Below are 21,315 nucleotides of genomic sequence, written 5' to 3'. Positions count from 1 at the left end.
AGGCATCACTCAGGCGTTTACAGCTAGTGCAGAACACAGCTGCCCGCCATCTCACCGTCAGTATAAAATATGTTATAGTGTATATTGTATAGTGTTATAGTGTATATTGTATAGTGTTACAGTGTAAATAGTGTTGTATATATTTATCGGAGGGTTGACATACTGTGAATCAGGAGGTCCAGGTTCGTTACTGAAGTCAGGAGGATTTCCTGGTTTAGACCAGTCACTCTTCACAGACAGAAGGCTGGGAGTTGGAGACTCTGCTCTGTGGTGGACATTTCTGGAATCATACAGACAGAAAAAACAATACATAAACAATAGAGACAGTGAATAATACTACTAGAAATAATACTAAGTAAATAACAGACAGTAATTAGCATAACAGTAGCTTGTATTCCATGTAGTACAAACGGTGCAATGGAATGATTTGCCCAAGGAGATAAAGACAACACACTTAAAACACTTAAAACTTAGGTCAGGATTGAGATGGCGTTTTTAGAATCCTGAATGGGTCTGTTGAATTGAGCAATTGTAACAGTTATCTCTTTCACACATTCCGACCAGGATTACTGCATGTTTTTGTGAGGGTACCTACCCTAGGGGACACGGGGAGAACATGTGAGGGTACCTATACCCTAGGGGACACGGGGAGAACATGTGAAGGTACTATACCCTAGGGGACACGGGGAGAACATGTGAGGGTACCTACCCTAGGGGACACGGGGAGAACATGTGAGGGTACTATACCCTAGGGGAAAGGGGGAGAACATACAAACTCCACACAGAAAGGCCCTTTCGCCAACCCCGCCTCGGGTATGGGCATTGATGACGCAGAGGAGAGAACACGCCCCCAGCGCCCACAGCGGGAATCGAACCCAGGATCTTCTAGCTGTGAGGCGACAACACTACCGACTGTGCCACTGTCCCCCCTCTTGGTTTTATTTTTGATAAAGATTTTAAACTTAAAAAACAAATCAGCTCCGTCGTTAAAACGCTCTTCTTCCAAATTCCAATCATCGCCACGGTCAAATCCTACCTCCCCTAAAAACAGCTGGAGATGGTTATCCATGCTTTGATTTCATCATGAATAGATTATTGCAACTCTGTATATTGGCATCGACCAGGCATCACTCAGGCGTTTACAGCTAGTGCAGAACACAGCTTCCCGCCATCTCACCGTCAGTAAAAAATATGTTATAGTGTATATTGTATAGTGTTATAGTGTATATTGTATAGTGTTACAGTGTTATAGTGTTGTATATATTTATAGGAGGGTTGACATACTGTGAATCAGGAGGTCCAGGTTCGTTACTGAAGTCAGGAGGATTTCCTGGTTTAGACCAGTCACTCTTCACAGACAGAAGGCTGGGAGTTGGAGACTCTGCTCTGTGGTGGACATTTCTGGAATCATACAGACAGAAAAAACAATACATAAACAATAGAGACAGTGAATAATACTACTAGAAATAATACTAAGTAAATAACAGACAGTAATTAGCATAACAGTAGCTTGTATTCCATGTAGTACAAACGGTGCAATGGAATGATTTGCCCAAGGAGATAAAGACAACACACTTAAAACACTTAAAACTTAGGTCAGGATTGAGATGGCGTTTTTAGAATCCTGAATGGGTCTGTTGAATTGAGCAATTTTAACAGTTATCTCTTTCACACATTCCGACCAGGATTACTGCATGTTTTTGTGAGGCTACCTACCCTAGGGGTCACGGGGAGAACATGTGAGGGTACCTACCCTAGAGGACACGGGGAGAACATGCGAGGGTACCTACCCTAGGGGACACGGGGAGAACATGTGAGGGTACCTACCCTAGAGGACACGGGGAGAACATGTGAGGGTACCTACCCTAGGGGTCACGGGGAGAACATGTGAGGGTACCTATACCCTAGGGGTCACGGGGAGAACATGTGAGGGTACCTACCCTAGGGGACACGGGGAGAACATGTGAGGGTACCTACCCTAGGGGACACGTGAGAACATGTGAGGGTACTATACCCTAGGGGAAACGGGGAGAACATACAAACTCCACACAGAAAGGCCCTTTCGTCAACCCCGCCTCGGGTATGGGCATTGATGACGCAGAGGAGAGAACACGCCCCCAGCTCCCAAAGCGGGAATCGAACCCAGGATCTTCTAGCTGTGAGGCGACAACACTACCGACTGTGCCACTGTCCCCCCTCTTGGTTTTATTTTTGATAAAGATTTTAAACTTAATAAACAATCAGCTCCGTCGTTAAAACTCTTCTTCCAAATTCCAATCATCGCCACGGTCAAATCCTACCTCCCCTAAAAACAGCTGGAGATGGTTATCCATGCTTTGATTTCATCAAGAATAGATTATTGCAACTCTTTGTATATTGGCATCGACCAGGCATCACTCAGGCGTTTACAGCTAGTGCAGAACACAGCTGCCCGCCATCTCACCGGCAGTATAAAATATGTTATAGTGTATATTGTATAGTGTTATAGCGTATATTGTATAGTGTTACAGTGTAAATAGTGTTGTATATATTTATAGGAGGGTTGACATACTGTGAATCAGGAGGTCCAGGTTCGTTACTGAAGTCAGGAGGATTTCCTGGTTTAGACCAGTCACTCTTCACAGACAGAAGGCTGGGAGTTGGAGACTCTGCTCTGTGGTGGACACTTCTGGAATCATACAGACAGAAAAAACAATACATAAACAATAGAGACAGTGAATAATACTACTAGAAATAATACTAAGTAAATAACAGACAGTAATTAGCATAACAGTAGCTTGTATTCTATGTAATACAAACGGTGCAATGGAATGATTTGCCCAAGGAGATAAAGACAACACACTTAAAACACTTAAAACTTAGGTCAGGATTGAGATGGCGTTTTTAGAATCCTGAATGGGTCTGTTGAATTGAGCAATTTTAACAGTTATCTCTTTCACACATTCCGACCAGGATTACTGCATGTTTTTGTGAGGCTACCTACCCTAGGGGTCACGGGGAGAACATGTGAGGGTACCTACCCTAGAGGACACGGGGAGAACATGCGAGGGTACCTACCCTAGGGGACACGGGGAGAACATGTGAGGGTACCTACCCTAGAGGACACGGGGAGAACATGTGAGGGTACCTACCCTAGGGGTCACGGGGAGAACATGTGAGGGTACCTATACCCTAGGGGTCACGGGGAGAACATGTGAGGGTACCTACCCTAGGGGACACGGGGAGAACATGTGAGGGTACCTACCCTAGGGGACACGTGAGAACATGTGAGGGTACTATACCCTAGGGGAAACGGGGAGAACATACAAACTCCACACAGAAAGGCCCTTTCGTCAACCCCGCCTCGGGTATGGGCATTGATGACGCAGAGGAGAGAACACGCCCCCAGCTCCCAAAGCGGGAATCGAACCCAGGATCTTCTAGCTGTGAGGCGACAACACTACCGACTGTGCCACTGTCCCCCCTCTTGGTTTTATTTTTGATAAAGATTTTAAACTTAATAAACAATCAGCTCCGTCGTTAAAACTCTTCTTCCAAATTCCAATCATCGCCACGGTCAAATCCTACCTCCCCTAAAAACAGCTGGAGATGGTTATCCATGCTTTGATTTCATCAAGAATAGATTATTGCAACTCTTTGTATATTGGCATCGACCAGGCATCACTCAGGCGTTTACAGCTAGTGCAGAACACAGCTGCCCGCCATCTCACCGTCAGTATAAAATATGTTATAGTGTATATTGTACAGTGTTATAGTGTATATTGTATAGTGTTACAGTGTAAATAGTGTTGTATATATTTATAGGAGGGTTGACATACTGTGAATCAGGAGGTCCAGGTTCGTTACTGAAGTCAGGAGGATTTCCTGGTTTAGACCAGTCACTCTTCACAGACAGAAGGCTGGGAGTTGGAGACTCTGCTCTGTGGTGGACACTTCTGGAATCATACAGACAGAAATAACAATACATAAACAATAGAGACAGTGAATAATACTACTAGAAATAATACTAAGTAAATAACAGACAGTAATTAGCATAACAGTAGCTTGTATTCCATGTAGTACAAACGGTGCAATGGAATGATTTGCCCAAGGAGATAAAGACAACACACTTAAAACACTTAAAACTTAGGTCAGGATTGAGATGGCGTTTTTAGAATCCTGAATGGGTCTGTTGAATTGCGCAATTGTAACAGTTATCTCTTTCACACATTCTGACCAGGATTACTGCATGTTTTTGTGAGGCTACCTACCCTAGGGGTCACGGGGAGAACATGTGAGGGTACCTACCCTAGGGGACACGGGGAGAACATGTGAGGGTACTATACCCTAGGGGAAACGGGGAGAACATACAAACTCCACACAGAAAGGCCCTTTCGCTAACCCCACCTCGGGTATGGGCATTGATGACGCAGAGGAGAGAACATGCCCCCAGCGCCCACAGCGGGAATCGAACCCAGGATCTTCTAGCTGTGAGGCGACAACACTACCGACTGCGCCAAGGGTATCGCCCAATTGTCTCGGTCCCGACGTGCCCTTGAGCAAGGCAGAAAATCAACGCTTGGCCAATCACAGAGACCCACGAGCATTGATACCACATGATCCACGATAGCACATGGCTAATTAACATATATTTAAATTAGGACCATCGTATGCAAATTAGCCATGCGGCATATGCCACATGGAAAGAGGTGCACAATGCATAACATAACATAGCTTACTCGCATGTCAGATAAGACAACATTGATGTGAGTGAGATGATACAAACATTACTTACAAACGATGCTTGACTTGAATGAATAACATACATACTACCTTAAAATACAAGTGTGATGGTATACCATAAAAGAACACCATGTGATATCAGTGATATTTTATTACAAATGCAAAAAAACAAAGCAACAAAAGAAACAGTGCAGTAATATTTTTTATAGTGCAACAATTTTGCATGTAGGCCTATTGAATATATCGTCTCTGTCCGCCAGGCAGAAATAAACCATATGTCCAAACCAAAACTTACTTTTCAGCATGGAATTGTGGACGAAATGTTATCCAATGACAAAATATTCTTTAGTTTGGGGTCTGAGAGGCTAGATCTAATTGAATGGTGGTCCATGGCTCATAATGTCAATTGAACAGTGGGCCTTGATATGAAAAGGGTTGAAAACCACTGATGAGCTATTTCTGCCTGACAGCAACGATATAACATGCCTATAACATTTAACATAATAATACTTACATTTTTAAACCAGGTAGGTTTACTTAAAATAGTTAGAAATAGTGCTTTTTAGCTTGTAAACAGAATATAAAATACAACTTTTTAGGTAGTTTTTACTTTGTGCTTTTTACTTGTAGCATGTAAATAGTAGCTTGTAAATATAATTATTGTGGCCGGTGTCATCGCACCAAGACGCACAACAGCATCCAGCGCAGCCTGCCTTACTCTCTCTGGTGACAGGGGTCGAACCCATGGCCTTCTCTCCTGTTTGGCTTTTGTGGCTGGCCAAGAGTCTACCAGACACGGAGTACCATCCCTCTCCTTTCTGAATGAAGGATCCATTCTGCATGTTTGAAGAAAACAGCGAAGTCAACAACAACAAACAAACCAACAATTAGAATATGCTTGGTATGAACTCTTTAGCATATTCTCCCTTCTTACATTCTACCTCAATATGCTGCATGAATGGAGCCTGTGTAAAAGTCAAGAATCTCTGCCTGCCATTGCATTGAAAGGTGATCAGATCTAGCTATAAAACAAAGAACTGCATTGCATCAAATGGTGGTCTGTGGCTCAAATGCTGACTACATAATGGGCCTTGATACAAAAGGGTTGAAACCCACTGCATTAAACTTTGACTATTATGACTTTGTCTTCTGCTATACTGAGCTACAAATCTAACAAAAATAACTGAAATTGAAATCTGTGTTGTGTCACTCCTCATGCAAATTCAGTCATTAATAGCCTACAATTCATTAGCCTATAGTAGCCTACAAAGCATTACACATTACACATGTACTAGGGTGCACCATTTTCATTTCATCATAACAAGAGACGTACAAATATACAATCATATCATGCGTGGACATGCATTGTACAGGCAGATGAAGGCTGGCTGTGTGAGGCTCCTAGAACGTCACATTGTTAACTCCGTTTATTGCACGGAACTTTTGTGCTGAATTAAAACTCCAGAGTTTATAATGTGGCAAACCCACAGATAAAATAAAGGCTAAAAAGTTTAAAAGTGATCGGGTTTAGCGGGAGCTGCTGTCAGACGCTGCTGTCAGACGCCAGCGCATGCGTTAAGCAGCTCAACCCTGAAACACAGCAACCGAGTTATACCATTATAGTCATTTATTAGCCCCACAAGTCAGAACCCAATGGTAGTGAAGTTTCTGACATTTTTTTAAGACTCCATGCGTCGGCACGATAGATCGAGCGGACCAGGGGGTTCCGAGAGGGGATAGTCATTTATACGCTATGGGCTATGCAATGCAATACGGCCGCTATGCAAAAAAAAGACACAACGTGTCACATTATACAAAACAATAAGAATATAGATTTAACTCACGGTCATTCTGACTTGATGATCGAAGCAACAAATGTTATTGTTCCATGTTATTTCGTTGTCGTGAAGCTGCAGGGTGCTGTCGTGTTGTGGTCACGTGTGATTTGTTTTTATTCAGACATGCCGTTCTGAGATTCTTGCAGCCGGGACCTGCAGTCTTAACCAGGACCGCGATTGGCCGCCCAAAATCGACAAAGAATGTGATTGGCTGACTCTCAGTGCAGGCATTTTTGCTGCCAACGAAAATCCAGGCCCCCGATTGGCCGCCCAAGCTCGACAAAGAAGTTACAGCAGGCGCCACTGTCCCCCCTCTTGGTTTTATTTTCGATAAAGATTTTAAACTTAAAAAACAAATCAGCTCCATCGTTAAAACGCTCTTCTTCCAAATTCCAATCATCGCCACGGTCAAATCCTACCTCCCCTAAAAACAGCTGGAGATGGTTATCCATGCTTTGATTTCATCAAGAATAGATTATTGCAACTCTTTCTATATTGGCATCGACCAGGCATCACTCAGGCGTTTACAGCTAGTGCAGAACACAGCTGCCCGTGAAGAGATGGATGGGAGAGGGAGGGACTGAGAGTCAGGAGACCAAATTTTTAATCCTGGCCCCAGGACAATGCATGAGTTAAAAATCACACCCATGTGAACTGAGGTGCTCTTGTCATTATATATCATCATACGTCATATTTGGTGGACATTTGATCTAATCTCTTTCATTCTCAATAGCAAATATTGAGACCTGTGGGGACAAGCTGTAGCAAAAAAGGGAAGGGAAAATGTTTATGGTGGACTGAATAAATTGGCATACAAAGTTAATTTTAAGTGCAATGTGTTAAAAAAGAAAAACGAGGCTTTCTCCATGGTCTGAATAAATAAGTTTCATATTTTATTGTTAAACCTTAACCCGGCATGCAATGTCTTAATGCCACGGTTAGGTATGCACGTGACTAATGCACTGAAATGGAGATGTTTACAAGTGTAAATTGGTCTACTGAGTTATACTGTTTTATTAATACAATGTATTGCGTGATATATATTGTCTGTGCTCCTTACATTTTGGGTAGGTGCTCCAAATGTTTTGCTAGTGCTACTAACTTTTTAATTTGGGAGCACTGGTGCTACCAAGAAAAGTTAATTTCGAGCCCTGGGTTCACAGACATGCCGGTCTGACAGACAGACAGCAATCACTAGGGCTAATTAGCCCTCTAAAAAAATAGAAGTCCACATTATGGCATCAGTGCAATTCGGCCAGTCATAGTTTTAAGCCAGATCACCTTAATTCATTATAATATGGGCAAGGGCAACTGTGTAGGCTGTAGGCTACTACATTGATCTCATCATGAGATCAATCAAGTTTGGTGCCAAATGTCCCAAGAATCATTTTAATATGACGACGTCATATGAAATGAACCTGCACTTACATCTGATATATATATATATATAGGCCTATAGGTGTCCATGATCAGAACACATCCATTCTGCATTCAGACAGATGACAGTGAGATGATATCAATCTAAAAGACGGATGAATCAATGCAGCTCTGATTTAAAAAAAATAATCGGATATCTATTTTACCTCTGCATGTTATATTTTTCATCCATGATTCAGTGTCAGTCTCTCTCCGCCTATTTATGGTTTTTGCTCTCTTACCTGATAAAACGTGAACCTAGTGTGTCCTTGAACAAACTAAAGCTAAGAATAAGAAGGACAAAAGAGTTTCTGTTGCTCTTCAATTAATAAAACGGTGGCATAGTCCCAGGTTTATTCACTCAATAGGGTAGGTTGTACAACATTGATACCTTTCACACTTTAAATAGTGCACCTCAAATAATGAATGGTTGTATGTCTTATAAAGTAATAACGATAAAGAATATTCTATTGCCAAAATACTGTGTGGCTGATTCAGCCTTGGTCACAATTACACCAGCTTCCCTGAATAACACGGGACCTAATCGTAGCTTGAGAGGACGGATAAATACGATATCATTACGCATCTCCTTTACACCTGTGCGTACATTTTCGTTGTGAATGATGACCAGGGTGTACTATATTGTATAGTGTTATAGGTCCTCATTCACAACGGAAATGTACGCACAGGTGTAAATGAGATACGTAATATCCTACCTCTCAAGCTACGATTAGGTCCCGTGTTATTCAGGGAAACTGGTGTAATCACTTTGTGTGGATCGCCGGATGTACCCGTTCCGCATTTTTACCAAGCGATTCGCCTTGTGTCGCCTGGTTTGATGGAACATCCACGCCCATTCCACACCATATAAGGCAACAGGAAATATCAAAATACGTCATCATAGCCTGCACAGATCAAGTTATACAACAGTGAACCGCGATGAGCTTGTAGAGCAGTTAATTTTGACAGGCAGGTCTCTGCACGGACAGATCTTCAGGCAAACAGCGCAAGTTATATGTAGGCCTATATAATTATAAACAAAACTTGCCAACTTGGCACGCATTGCTTCAATCCTTGTTAAATAAGTTCATAAATTACGTTAATAAGTTAACTGATGTTACAGTTACTGTTACACATAATGAGAAAGAAGTTCATTTGTACAGTTCACCACACGACCAAATACTTTATTAAAACTCGCCAATGATAAAAGCCCTTACTGATGAATTGCCATGCACTGCAGGGTTATAAAATCTGATCATTTTCCTTTGGCCTATTTGATTTATTGATTACTGGGGTGATTGATTCCCTGCCCTGCACTGTCGGATTTGGAAAGCAAATATATGGACACAGGACATATTTAATCCACCGGACCATGCGGTTTTGGCTCTTTTTTCTTTTCTTTTTTTTTCTTGTGGGATTAATCAGTTTTTAGACTATATTTCATCTGATCCAACATCAAGCCTGATCAAGGTAAGAGTTGGATATATTCTGTGTGCCACTGGGGTGTCCGCATGTGACCAATATACATTATTATAAAAAAGGCCTACTGCAGGCATTACTATACACTAAACAACGTGAGATTTGTATAATGCAAATATAAGTGCATGTTCTTATTATAGCCTAATTGTCAGTTTGTTTCTTAACATGCAGCCGATCCACAAGCTCACAACGCGTTGCACTGCGAGTAGGCTAGAAGGCTGCTGAGATCGTGAGCCGCATATATATCCTAATAAATAAATAAAAAGGCTCGGGCTTGCGGGGGCAGTTTCTGTATGGGACTCTAGGCTAACCTTCATTGACCAATGCCTCTAGAATGCATGCATATACAGTAGGCATACTGCATATGCATGACAAATATATAAGTGATACTTGGCTTTTATACAGGCTATCGTTTTTTATGTGCTGACCAATGTTGGGGACACATGCCATATTTTATCTGAAATTTGGGAACTTTTTATTGATTCAGCATGAAGACTAAAGCCTTCTGAATAAATATACGCAGGCCGTATGCCCTTTACACCACACTGGAGCTGACGCGGATATCAGCAGAGTTTCCGTCCAACCAACGTCACCGCCAAGTTCACGGAGATGGCCATGAATTCCCACGAAATGTGGGAATCCACGTGAATGCCTGTCCGCTCACGCTCCGCTCACGATATTAGCATAAACGCCGTTGTGAATGAGGACCATAGTGTGTATATTGTATAGTGTTATACGTCCTCATTCACAAAGGCGTTTACGCTCATAACGTTACGTAACGTGAGCTTAACGTGAGCGGACAGGCATTTATGTGGATTCCCACATTAATTCGGAATTCATGGATATCTCAGTGAACTTGACGGTGACGTTGGTTGGTCGGAAACTCCGCAAATTGCTCCGCCACCTCTCACTATGGCGTAGAAGGCATGCATACGCTTGCGTATATTTATTCAGAAGGCTTTAGTCTTCATGCTGAATCAATAACTGGTTCCCAAATCTCAGATAAAATATGTAGGCATGTGTCCCCAACATTGGTCAGCACATAAAAAAATGATAGCCTATATATATAAAAGCAGAGTGCACTTGTATGCACTTGTATGCCTAAATGCATGCATTCTAGAGGCAAGTTAGCCTAGAGTCCCATACAGAAACTGCCCGTGCAAGGCCGACACCATTTTATTTATGTATTAGGATATTTCTAGCATGCGCGATTGCGCTGCTCACTTGACAGCTTTCTACTCGCAGTGCAACGCGTTGTGAGCTTGTAGATCGGCTCTCGCTGACTGATGTTAAATGCAGCTCTGATTAAAAAAAGTATCGGATATCTATTTTACTTCTGCAGGCGAGTGTGCAATTGTTCTTTTTTTTATAACCCTGCAGTGCATTCATCAGTAAGGGCTTTTATCATTGCCGAGTTGTAATATAGCATTTGGTCGTGTGCTGAACAGTACAAATTAACTTCTTTCTCATTATGTGAAAGTAACTAACATTAGTTAACTTAATAACCTTCTGACATTTAACAAGGGGTGAAGCAATGCGTGCCAAGTTGGCAAGTTTCATTTATAATTATATACAACTCGCACTGTTTGCTTGAAGATCTGTCCGTGCAGAGAACCTCCTGTCAAAATTAACTGCTCTACAAGCTCATCGCGGCTGTTGTATATAATTTAAAGTTTGGGAATCCTCTGTGCAGGCTATGATGACGTATTTCGAGATTTCCTGTTGCCTTATGGTGTAGAATGGGCGTGGATGTTCCATCTAACCAGGCGACACCAGGCGAATCGCTTGGGGAAAATGCGGAAAGGATACACTCAGCGATCCGCATAAATGAAGTGATTACACCAGCTTCTCTGAATAACACGTCATCTCAACGTAGCTTGATCGGACGGATAAATACGATATCTGTTTCCGCCACAGTGTAACAGTGGCGTATTTCTTTTTAATGAATCAGGCCCATAGTGTGTATATTGTAAAGGAGGATTCACATACTGTGTGTGTGGAGGTCCAGGTTCATTACTGAAGTCATGAGGAAGTCCTTTAGACGTGTCACTCTTCATAGACATGTAGCTGGGTGTTGGAGACTCTGCTCTGCGGTACAGACTTCTGGAATCATAACATTGTTTGTGTGAATGACATTGTCAATTATTTTTTCTTATTTGTATTATTGTTACATTTCATTTTATTTATACAAGGGTAACATCTTTTAGTTTCCTCTCACAACATTGCAGCGAAAAGAAAACTAAAATTGCAAAAAACATTATATAAATTGTTATGTTGTGGTTTTACTAGGCATGTAACATACTGTAGTTACAGGGCCTGGCCAAGAGGGGGCACAAGTACACCAGATTAGGACTAGGCAGTCAGTAGGAGGCAGAGCCATATAGATTGATCTTAAATCCCTTTATTTTAGTTTTATACTAATAGTACAACATAAACATTACAGAGACTTTAGTTGTCACTGTACAATACTTACTAAATATACAATACAATAACGGGTGATAGTTTAAACATGGCTTGTTGCATACTGTACACATACTGTACATATTACTGTTCACATACTATACATGCACACAAGCAGCCAGCCTGTCTACTGAACACCACACTGATTTGTACCACTTCATTCACAAACTGCACACAAAGTAATTTACAATCTGTAGATTAACTTTAAACAAGATTGATACAACATTATTAGATGTTACGTCTTGTTTTTGTCATTCATGTAACTTAGCATGAGATCACATAGTTGTATTATAGTGTTGTGTATATAATGCTGCTGCATTGTCTGAAGGAAGCCAAGTTTTACTCTTATGTACCTGTAGTGTACACAAGATATGGAAGAATAAAGTACAGCATTGAAAATTGAATTGTATAGGAGGATTCACATACGTTGTATCTGGAGGTCCAGGTTCATTACTGAAGTCAGGAGGTTCATGGCTCTTCATAGACACAGATGGAGGCTCTGCTCTGTGGATGTGATGTTTGTCAGCTCCTTCCTCCTCTCTCTCCTCACACCGACTCATCTTTGGTCTTCAGGAAACCTGTCAAGATTACAGTCACAATACACCAGGAAACAGTCAATGCTGGCCTAGTCCAGGCGCACGCCACATAATATCACATAATAGGCTCTTATTGTCACGTCAGCTCGTCGCTTGTTCGAGTCCCGTTCATGACGACCTTTGCTGCATGTCTCTCCCCTTCTCTCTCTCCCTCTTTCCTGTCTGTCTTCACTGTAACTATCAACAAAGGCACAAAAGCCAAAAACTAATCTTAAAAAAAAGAGAGGAAATGTTTGCTGTATAGTATACACAATGCGCGTGCACACACACACACACACACACACACACACACACACACACACACACACACACACACACACACACACAGTGGTGTAGGGACAGTAGGAGAGTAAAGCATGGTGGTGTAGGAACAGTAGGAGAGTAAAGCATAGTGGTGTAGGAACAGTAGGAGGGTAAAGCATGGTGTGTAGGAACAGTAGGAGGGTAAAGCATGATGTGTAGGAACAGTAGGAGAGTAAAGCATGTGTAGGAACAGTAGGAGAGTAAAGCATGGTGTAGGAACAGTAGGAGAGTAAAGCATGGTGTAGGAACAGTAGGAGAGTAAAGCATGGTGTGTAGTAACAGTAGGAGAGTAAAGCATGGTGGTGTAGGAACAGTAGGAGAGTAAAGCATGGTGGTGTACGAACAGTAGGAGAGTAAAGCATGGTGGTGGAACAGTAGGAGAGTAAAGCATGGTGGTGTAGGAACAGTAGGAGAGTAAAGCATGGTGGTGTACGAACAGTAGGAGAGTAAAGCATGGTGGTGTACGAACAGTAGGAGAGTAAAGCATGGTGGTGTACGAACAGTAGGAGAGTAAAGCATGGTGGTGTAGGAACAGTAGGAGAGTAAAGCATGGTGTGTAGTAACAGTAGGAGAGTAAAGCATGGTGGTGTAGGAACAGTAGGAGAGTAAAGCATGGTGGTGTACGAACAGTAGGAGAGTAAAGCATGGTGGTGGAACAGTAGGAGAGTAAAGCATGGTGGTGGAACAGTAGGAGGGTAAAGGATTGTGGTGTAGGAACAGTAGGAGAGTAAACACCGTGCACAGTGTGTGCACGTGACTGTGACTGTTTTTATAGTATAGTTTGTTGATTAGGTTTTGATGCAGTAATGCTCTTTCTTTGCTTTTAATTACTATACTAATTGTTTTTGGATTATAAAGGTCCTAAAAGTCCTTAACTTGCCACTTCATGGTCATCCGGGGACCACTCCAAAATCATGTGTGGACCCCCTGGGGGTCCCAGCCCACATGCTGAGAACCACTGGTCTACCTTACAGGTGACTCATAACAATCATGCCACACAGCAACATGGCAGAGAGGAGTGATGATTGGTTAACATTCCAATTCCAATGCCCAAAATCTCGGCCACTCCCTGACTCACACTGGCCAGCATGGTGGTGTTACGGTGGAATTCGTGACCTGTGGAAATATGTGACAATCGTGTAGAGTCTACACGATTGTCACATTATTTCCACAGGAAATACACTGTAGACAATCACATAATGTCAGTGTCTGAATGTAAATCGTTACGGTTTGTTTATTAGCAGAGTTCAATCTAGCGGTATTCTGGCAACGTATTTAAAGAGTCCACAAGATGGACACATATTTCAGCAGGTCACATATTTCACCATAACGCCACGCTGGAGTAATGGAGTGGCTGAGATTTAGGGTATTGGAATTTGGTTCTAGGGTAAGATTTCAGCGTAAGCCAATCAGAGACAGACACAAACTTATGTTTTCTCATGCCAGTAAATCTCATTTGAATTGATTTGACATGAGTTGAGTCTTGCCTTCTGGGGAAAGTTCAAAGTACTCACTCACGCACGCATGCACGCACACACACGCGCACTCACGCACAGGCGCTTTCTGTCACTGAGGCATGCATCACCATAGTTGTGAGGTGATGCACAAAAGATGTCATGTGACAACATTCCACATGCAACCGGTTGTAACATAACACCACCGCTGTGTGTGTGTGTGTGTGTGTGTGTGTGTGTGTGTGTGTGTGTGTGTGTGTGTGTGGGTGGGTGGGTGTGGGTGGGTGTGTGTGTGTGTGTGTGTGTGTGTGTGTGCACATATACAGGGCACTAGGACAGCAAAGCACCTTGATGTGCTTTGACCTTTGTCCAAAAACTTAAGGTCATAAAGGTGATATCACTTTGTATATAATCCTCCCTATACTATAGAGTGCACTGACCATATAAGGTGTTCCTTATATGTCCCCAGTTAACCCCTGGGGTAAAAAAACTTTAGATCCAGCCTTCATCCAATCCTTGGTGCACGTGCCGTTGGCCTGTTGCACGTCCCCCCACTGTAGAGCGTGTGCATGTGCACATCATATTACCTGGGTGGACCAGGTTTTTTTCTAAATCACCAAAATCACTGAAGGCTCCTTTAAGCAATGTGAGAAATGAGAGAGGGAGAGGGGGAGGGAGAGAGAGAGAGAGAGAGAGAGGGGGGGAGGGAGGGAGGGAGAGAGAGAGAGGGGGGGGGGGGGGGAGAGGGGGGGAGGAAGGGAGAGAGAGAGAGAGAGAGGGGGGGGAGAGAGGGGGGGAGGAAGGGAGAGAGAGAGAGAGAGAGAGAGAGAGGGGGGGGGGGAGCCCCCCAGAGTTGTTTATCATTATGATTGGGTGTGTCTGGAACCCTATGGCTATGTGAAAACAAGTGAACTTTTGATTTTTTTGACAAACGTGGTGTCTATTATGATTACATCTATCTAGAACACTCTAATATGCACCTTCCTATTGATACAGATAGGAGTATTAAATAATGAATGCACAGAATATCTGTACGTGCATATACACGTCCATCTAGTAGACGTATCTCGAAAATCGTCCAACCGATGATTATATCCAATGTCGAGTTGATTGGATAGGTAGGAACCACCTACAGTATGTACGTCCAATCGCCCATACATAGGTGTTGGCGTATAGTATAGTATAGTATAGTATAGTATAGTATAGTATAGTATAGTAATAGTATAGATCTAGTCTAATGCCTTCATTAGAGCTATGGGACTGTTGTCTTCCTGCGCTCGCATGAAATGCAGACCAGCCTCTCCTCTGTTGCGGAAATATAAATTTGACCTATACTCACCAATACAAAGGTGGCTTGTGTTATTAGAAAGCCTATTTTCCACTCTGAGCTCCCCACCACATGTATAAAATCGTCACTCACCGATGGTGAGTGACTACATTGGCCCCCTTCAGTTTGCATACCAGGTGGACAGGGTTTGATGTTTGATGATGTCATCTATTCTATATGCTAAACAAGGCATTCATACACCTTGACACCCTGGGCGAATTCAGAAACGGGTCTCATGGTCGCAGTTTACATCGAGATTAACCTGTTTAGTTTATTCTCCAGCAGTAGTGGCAACATTCCAAAAAAAACAAACAAACGGAATGTCAAAATATCCACCGCGGGGAATGAGACCAGAGCCATTGAGTCATTTAAATGCTACTTTAAATGCTTAGTATGACCTTTCACTGCTTCGTCTCAACCATTACTCAATGGCTCTGGTCTCAGACCCCACGGTGGATATTTTGACATTCCGTTTTTTTTTTTTTTTTAATGTTGCCATTGCTGTTCGAGCAGCCATAAACTAAACAGGTTCATCTCAATGTTCTGGGCATCTTTGTAATGTTAGTGTTAGTAAAAAGCAGGTAAAAGAGTAACGTTTGACTTGAGGCAGACTGACATCAGTCACTCTACCGTTCACTGTAGTAGAAGAGGTGTGCCTGGTGAGGGTTTAAACCCTGCAGCTAATATTATTATTATTTATATACTCCCATAGTTATATAGTTATACCTGTGTAAATTATTGTATTGCATTTCTTCTATTGTATGTAACCTTATTATTATACCGTGAATAAACAACAGTTCACTTGCCAGCCGTGTTGCATCCTTTAATAACCCCTAGACATATAAGGGAATGTAACAAAGACAATCAATCCGGAATGTTTTGAGGTAATCTTATCTTAACTCCAGAAAAGGGCACATGTGTGGGCGATTTTTGGTGGTGGTCTTTTTGTGGAGTCTTTCCCTTGTGCCATTTCATGTCATTGGACAGTAAAATAAGCAATATGTTCTCATTAGTCTGAAACTAAAACTGACTAAGATAATTCATTATGATAGTGGAATTCATCATTACTTGTCAAATGTTCGTCTTGAAGGGCCAATGACACAAGCCCTTATTGGTCCCCCATATAAGCCCTTATTGGCCCCCACACAAGCCCTTATATTGTGAGGTCCCTTTTCGTTCAGTTTTGTTCCCACGTCATGGGCACTACACATTCAATGCATTTTTTCATAGATAACTGGACTTTGGGTTAAAAGTTCTACTCATAATATTCCTGCAGTATTTTGTCACAAGCCAGAAATGTATATACCGTAAATCCTCCAGTAAATGCCTCCTTTCTATTAATTACCGGGCCCCTATTAATCACCGGTGATGGCGTTGAATTAAGTAAAAAAATTCCGGCCTCCTTTTATGAGCCGGGGTTTTTTGTGTTGTTTTTTTTTTCAAGTGCCGTATCTGTTACTTTCGCTGCTCTGGCTGGCTGTGCCTGTCACGTCAGCGTCCACTGTCCAGATGCCGTGGCCGCGATGCTCGGCTCGCACACAATACAACAACAAAGTTAATAACTTCGGGAGAGAGCCCCCACAGATCTACCGCGTTAGAGAGAGACGCTCTCTCTAACATGTCTTTCTTTCTCTCTCCCTGTCTCTCTCAGACGTTCTCTCTAACACGTCTCTCTCTCTCGCGCGCGCGCTCGCGCGCGTTAGAGAGAGACGCTCTCTCTAACACGTCTCTCTCTCTCTCTCTCTCTCTCTCTCTCTCCCTCCCGTTGAATGAAGCACTGCAGTGTTGCACTGTTCTGATTTGATATTACCGGTATATGAAATAGCCTATCATACATTTTATTTTTATGTTATTATTTGCATCTGAACTTGTCAGTAGCCTAACTGTAGGCCTTTACCACAGTACTGTGGTAGTCTATCTCAGTTGAAGTTATATACCATTGGTTATTCATTGGTTATTCAAGTTAAATTGATGTGTTGATGTTATTATGGTATTTACCATAGGCAATATGCCAATAATGGAAAAACTGTTAAAATGACCATTGAGCACCTGCAACTGCACTGTTCAATATTTCACGAGGACTTGGTTTCAATAGGCTATGAGCCCAATACATTTTACTGTGTTCTAACTGACCCAAAATGTGATTGGTTCATTATGATCAGTTTGAAAATTAGAAATAAAAGGCCTCCTTCTTATAGCTGCCTCCTTCCAATAAAAGCCCGGTATCGGGATCGGTTGAGACAAATAATAGCCCGGGTTCCTAAAAGAGGATTTACGGTAACCAAAAAAACAAAATCTTGTGCTGCTGTTTTTGTACTGGTGCCTTAGTTTACTCATGTGAATCTAGATCATGAAATGTAGCAAATTTGTTAAAGAAAATGCTTCAACTTAAGTGATTGGCACACAGCACATGAAGCATACACATAGTACATTTAGCCAAAAGCTGAATACATAAGAATTGTCACAACCTACTGTGTAATGAAAGGTAGAAAATAAAAGCAGTGCACCTCGGCCCACAAAGGCAGCTACAAATCTATCAAATTGTTACAACACCCCCCCTAAATTGAATAATGCAAAAAAGACTAAAGACAAATGCAATAAAGGTCAGAAGTATCACAAAGTGTCAAAGCATCTGACATTAATGTACAGCTGTCGACCTTTGGGGTCGCCATCACGACCTCAATAGCTGCTAACTAAAACTGTTTTGGCTGTAAAACCAGATGAGCTACACATGCAAACTTTGTCATGTCATGTTTTTTGACCATTACAAACACGTTGGAATGTTTATCATTATGATTGGGTGTGTCTGGAACCCTATGGCTATGTGAAAACGAGTGAACTTGAACTTTTTGACAAAAGTGGTGTCTATTTTAAACACATTAAATGCTCTGATGTATGATTACATCTATCTAGAACACTATAATATACACATTCCTATTGATACAGATAGGAGTATTAAATAATGAATGCACAAAATCTCTGTACGTGCATAGACGTATCTCGAAAATCGTCCAACCGATCAACTTTAAACTTGGCATGTGCGTTGCTGCTGACTCCAGGTACATTTTTATGTCCGATGTCGAGTTGATTGGATATGTAGTTGTCCAGAACCACCTACAGTATGTACGCCCAATCGCCCATACATAGGTGTTGGCGTAACAGTATAGTATAGTAGCCTATAGTATAGTATAGTATAGTATAGTATAGTATATAGTATAGAGAGCTATATAGAGCACATTAGAGCTATGGGACTGTTGTCTTCCTGCGCTCGGATGAAATGCAGACCAGCCTCCCCTCTGTTGCGGAAATATAAATATGTTTTACCTATACTCACCAATACAAAGGCGGCTTGTGTTATTAGAAAGCCTACTTTCCACTCTGAGCTCCCCACTACATGTATAAAATCGTCACTCACTGATGGTGAGTGACGATTTTGCATACCAAGTGGACATTGGGTTTGATGTTTGATGATGTCATCTATTCTACATGCTAAACATAAGGCATTCACACACCTTGACACCCTGGGCAATACAGTTAGAATCAGGCTTTTTTAAACTTTTCCAATGTCTTCAAAACTATCCAGATGTCACAGAAGCTTGTGTTGTGGGGGGGGGGGGGGGGGGGGGGGGGCATGGTTTGGTGGTATGGATCTAAGATCGGCAGACTGCAGTATGTGAGACTGCAAGGTTGTCTGTTCAGAGGTGCTGGTGTACATCACGGGCGCTCCCCAGGGCTCAGTGCTGTCACCTTTCCTGCTCACCCTATAGAGACGAATTCAGAAACGGGTCTTGTGGTCGCAGCTTATATCAAGATGAACCTGTTTAGTTTATGGCTACTCCAACAGTAGTGGCAACATTGTATTATGTGGCAACATAATGTGAATCTAGATCATGAAATGTAGCAAGTACTGGTGCCTTAGTTTACTCATATTATGAGTAAACTAAGGCACCAGTACTTCAGATGCTAGGTATATGTATTTATGACATATAAAGATTGTGTGTTGCCAAAATCAAAATTTTCGTTTTTTATATACTTTTATATATATATATATATATTTCTGGCCTGTGACAAAATACTGCAGGATATTATGAGTAGAACCTTTAACCCAAAGTTCAGAAGGGTATTATCTATGAAAAAATGCATTGAATGAGTAGTGCCCATGACGCGGGAACGAAATTCATTTTCTAGGCACTTTTTCTGGGGTCCCAACATGGCCTATATGAAGGGCCCTTCACAATAAAGCGTCTCCCTTTAACTCCCAATGAACTACATTTTACACTGCTTATTATTGACAGGAAATGTAGTCTTAGTTGCGGTAACTTAACAGCGTGTTTGTGGGAGAGAGAGAGAGAGAGAGAGTATACAGTTTACTACCACGCATCGGAGCGGCGGCCAGCCGGGCTCTCCCCCCCCTTCCCCCCCGCGGGCCCTGAGGGCTGAGGCAATGCCTCTACTGCCTCTCCTATATCGCCACGCCTGGTGTGTGACGTGTGTGCACGAAGTAAAGAACGATAAGCATCAGTGATGATGATGTGGTTTAGGGTTTTGTATAATAATGGACATTTACTGGAGTTGGAACTGGACATGGACATGGAACTAGACATGGAAGCATTCACTCAACTCACCATACCATTCAATCACCTATAGATTCACCATACCATTCAATCACCTATAGATTCACCATACCATTCAATCACCATGCTAGGTGAACCGTACCATTTTTAACACGTTTTCAAACATTATATTCCAGACAAATTATTTATTTTACACAAATCCAGTATTTTCTTTTCCTCTTTTCAATTTTACAAAGATCCTGTATTGTATTATTTATTACACTCCCTGTGCTGTTTGCATCACGATTCAAGTTGCGATTTAATTTAATTTAGTCCTACTAGAAATATAATAGAAATATACATCTGGCCACAAAAGATCACAGGATCTACTGAATGTGAAGAGGGCAAGGTTTGGTGACAAACTGACATATTGAGCTTATGACACACATATATCCCCCTAGTATCCCCTCTTCACATTCAGTAGATCCTTTGTGGAGTTTGTGGTAAAAATACATATTTAGCTACCTGTTGGAATGCCCCCTAAAACAGACTAGAGACATTAGTTCCAGTAAAGTGATTAAAAACACTTACCCGATATTAATCTTTAGGCTTGAATCCAATGTGGCAAAATGGAGTGCATGCAGGTGTTCAGTTCTCTGTGTTGTTGTTGTGTCAAAATGGTCGACTGTTTTAACACACAAAGTAGGGAGTGTCTAGAGACCAAACTGGTCAAACTGTTTAGCCAGTGTATTCACAACGTGTGTGTGTGTGTGTGTGTGTGTGTGTGTGTGTGTGTGTGTGTGACGTGGGTGTGTGCACGAAGTAAAGAACGATAAGCATGAGTGATGGTGATGTGGTTTAGGGTTTTGTAATAATGGACATTTACTGGAGTTGGAACTAGACATGGAACCATTCACTCAACTCACCATACCATTCAATCACCTATAGATTCATCATACCAATCAATCACCTATAAATTCACCATACCATTCAATCACCTATAGATTCACCATACCATTCAATCACCTATAGATTCACCATACCATTCAATCACCTATAGATTCACCATACCATTCAATAACCGTGTTGGGCAATATTACTTAGGAGAGTAATATCTTTACTTTACTTATTACTCCTTAGAAAAAGTAATAATATTACATTATGTAT

The 21,315-nt window shown here is 41.9% G+C and overlaps 1 long non-coding RNA gene across 1 annotated transcript; it reads right to left on the bottom strand.

The window, feature by feature from the left end:
* Nucleotides 1–3,877: 3,877 nt before the first annotated feature.
* On the bottom strand, nucleotides 3,878–20,789 carry LOC308322063. Its single transcript, XR_013964679.1, has 4 exons — nucleotides 20,740–20,789; nucleotides 12,342–12,493; nucleotides 11,445–11,558; nucleotides 3,878–3,935 (listed from the first exon to the last, which is right to left on the bottom strand). It is a non-coding gene; the product is annotated as an uncharacterized lncRNA (long non-coding RNA).
* Between the last annotated feature and the right edge of the window lie 526 nt (nucleotides 20,790–21,315).

Source organism: Protomyctophum bolini (genome assembly GCF_963924005.1).
Source record: "Protomyctophum bolini genome assembly, chromosome: 10".
NCBI lineage: Eukaryota > Metazoa > Chordata > Actinopteri > Myctophiformes > Myctophidae > Protomyctophum > Protomyctophum bolini.
Note: the sequence above shows the minus strand (reverse complement) of the source record. Positions and strands in the feature narration are given on the sequence as shown.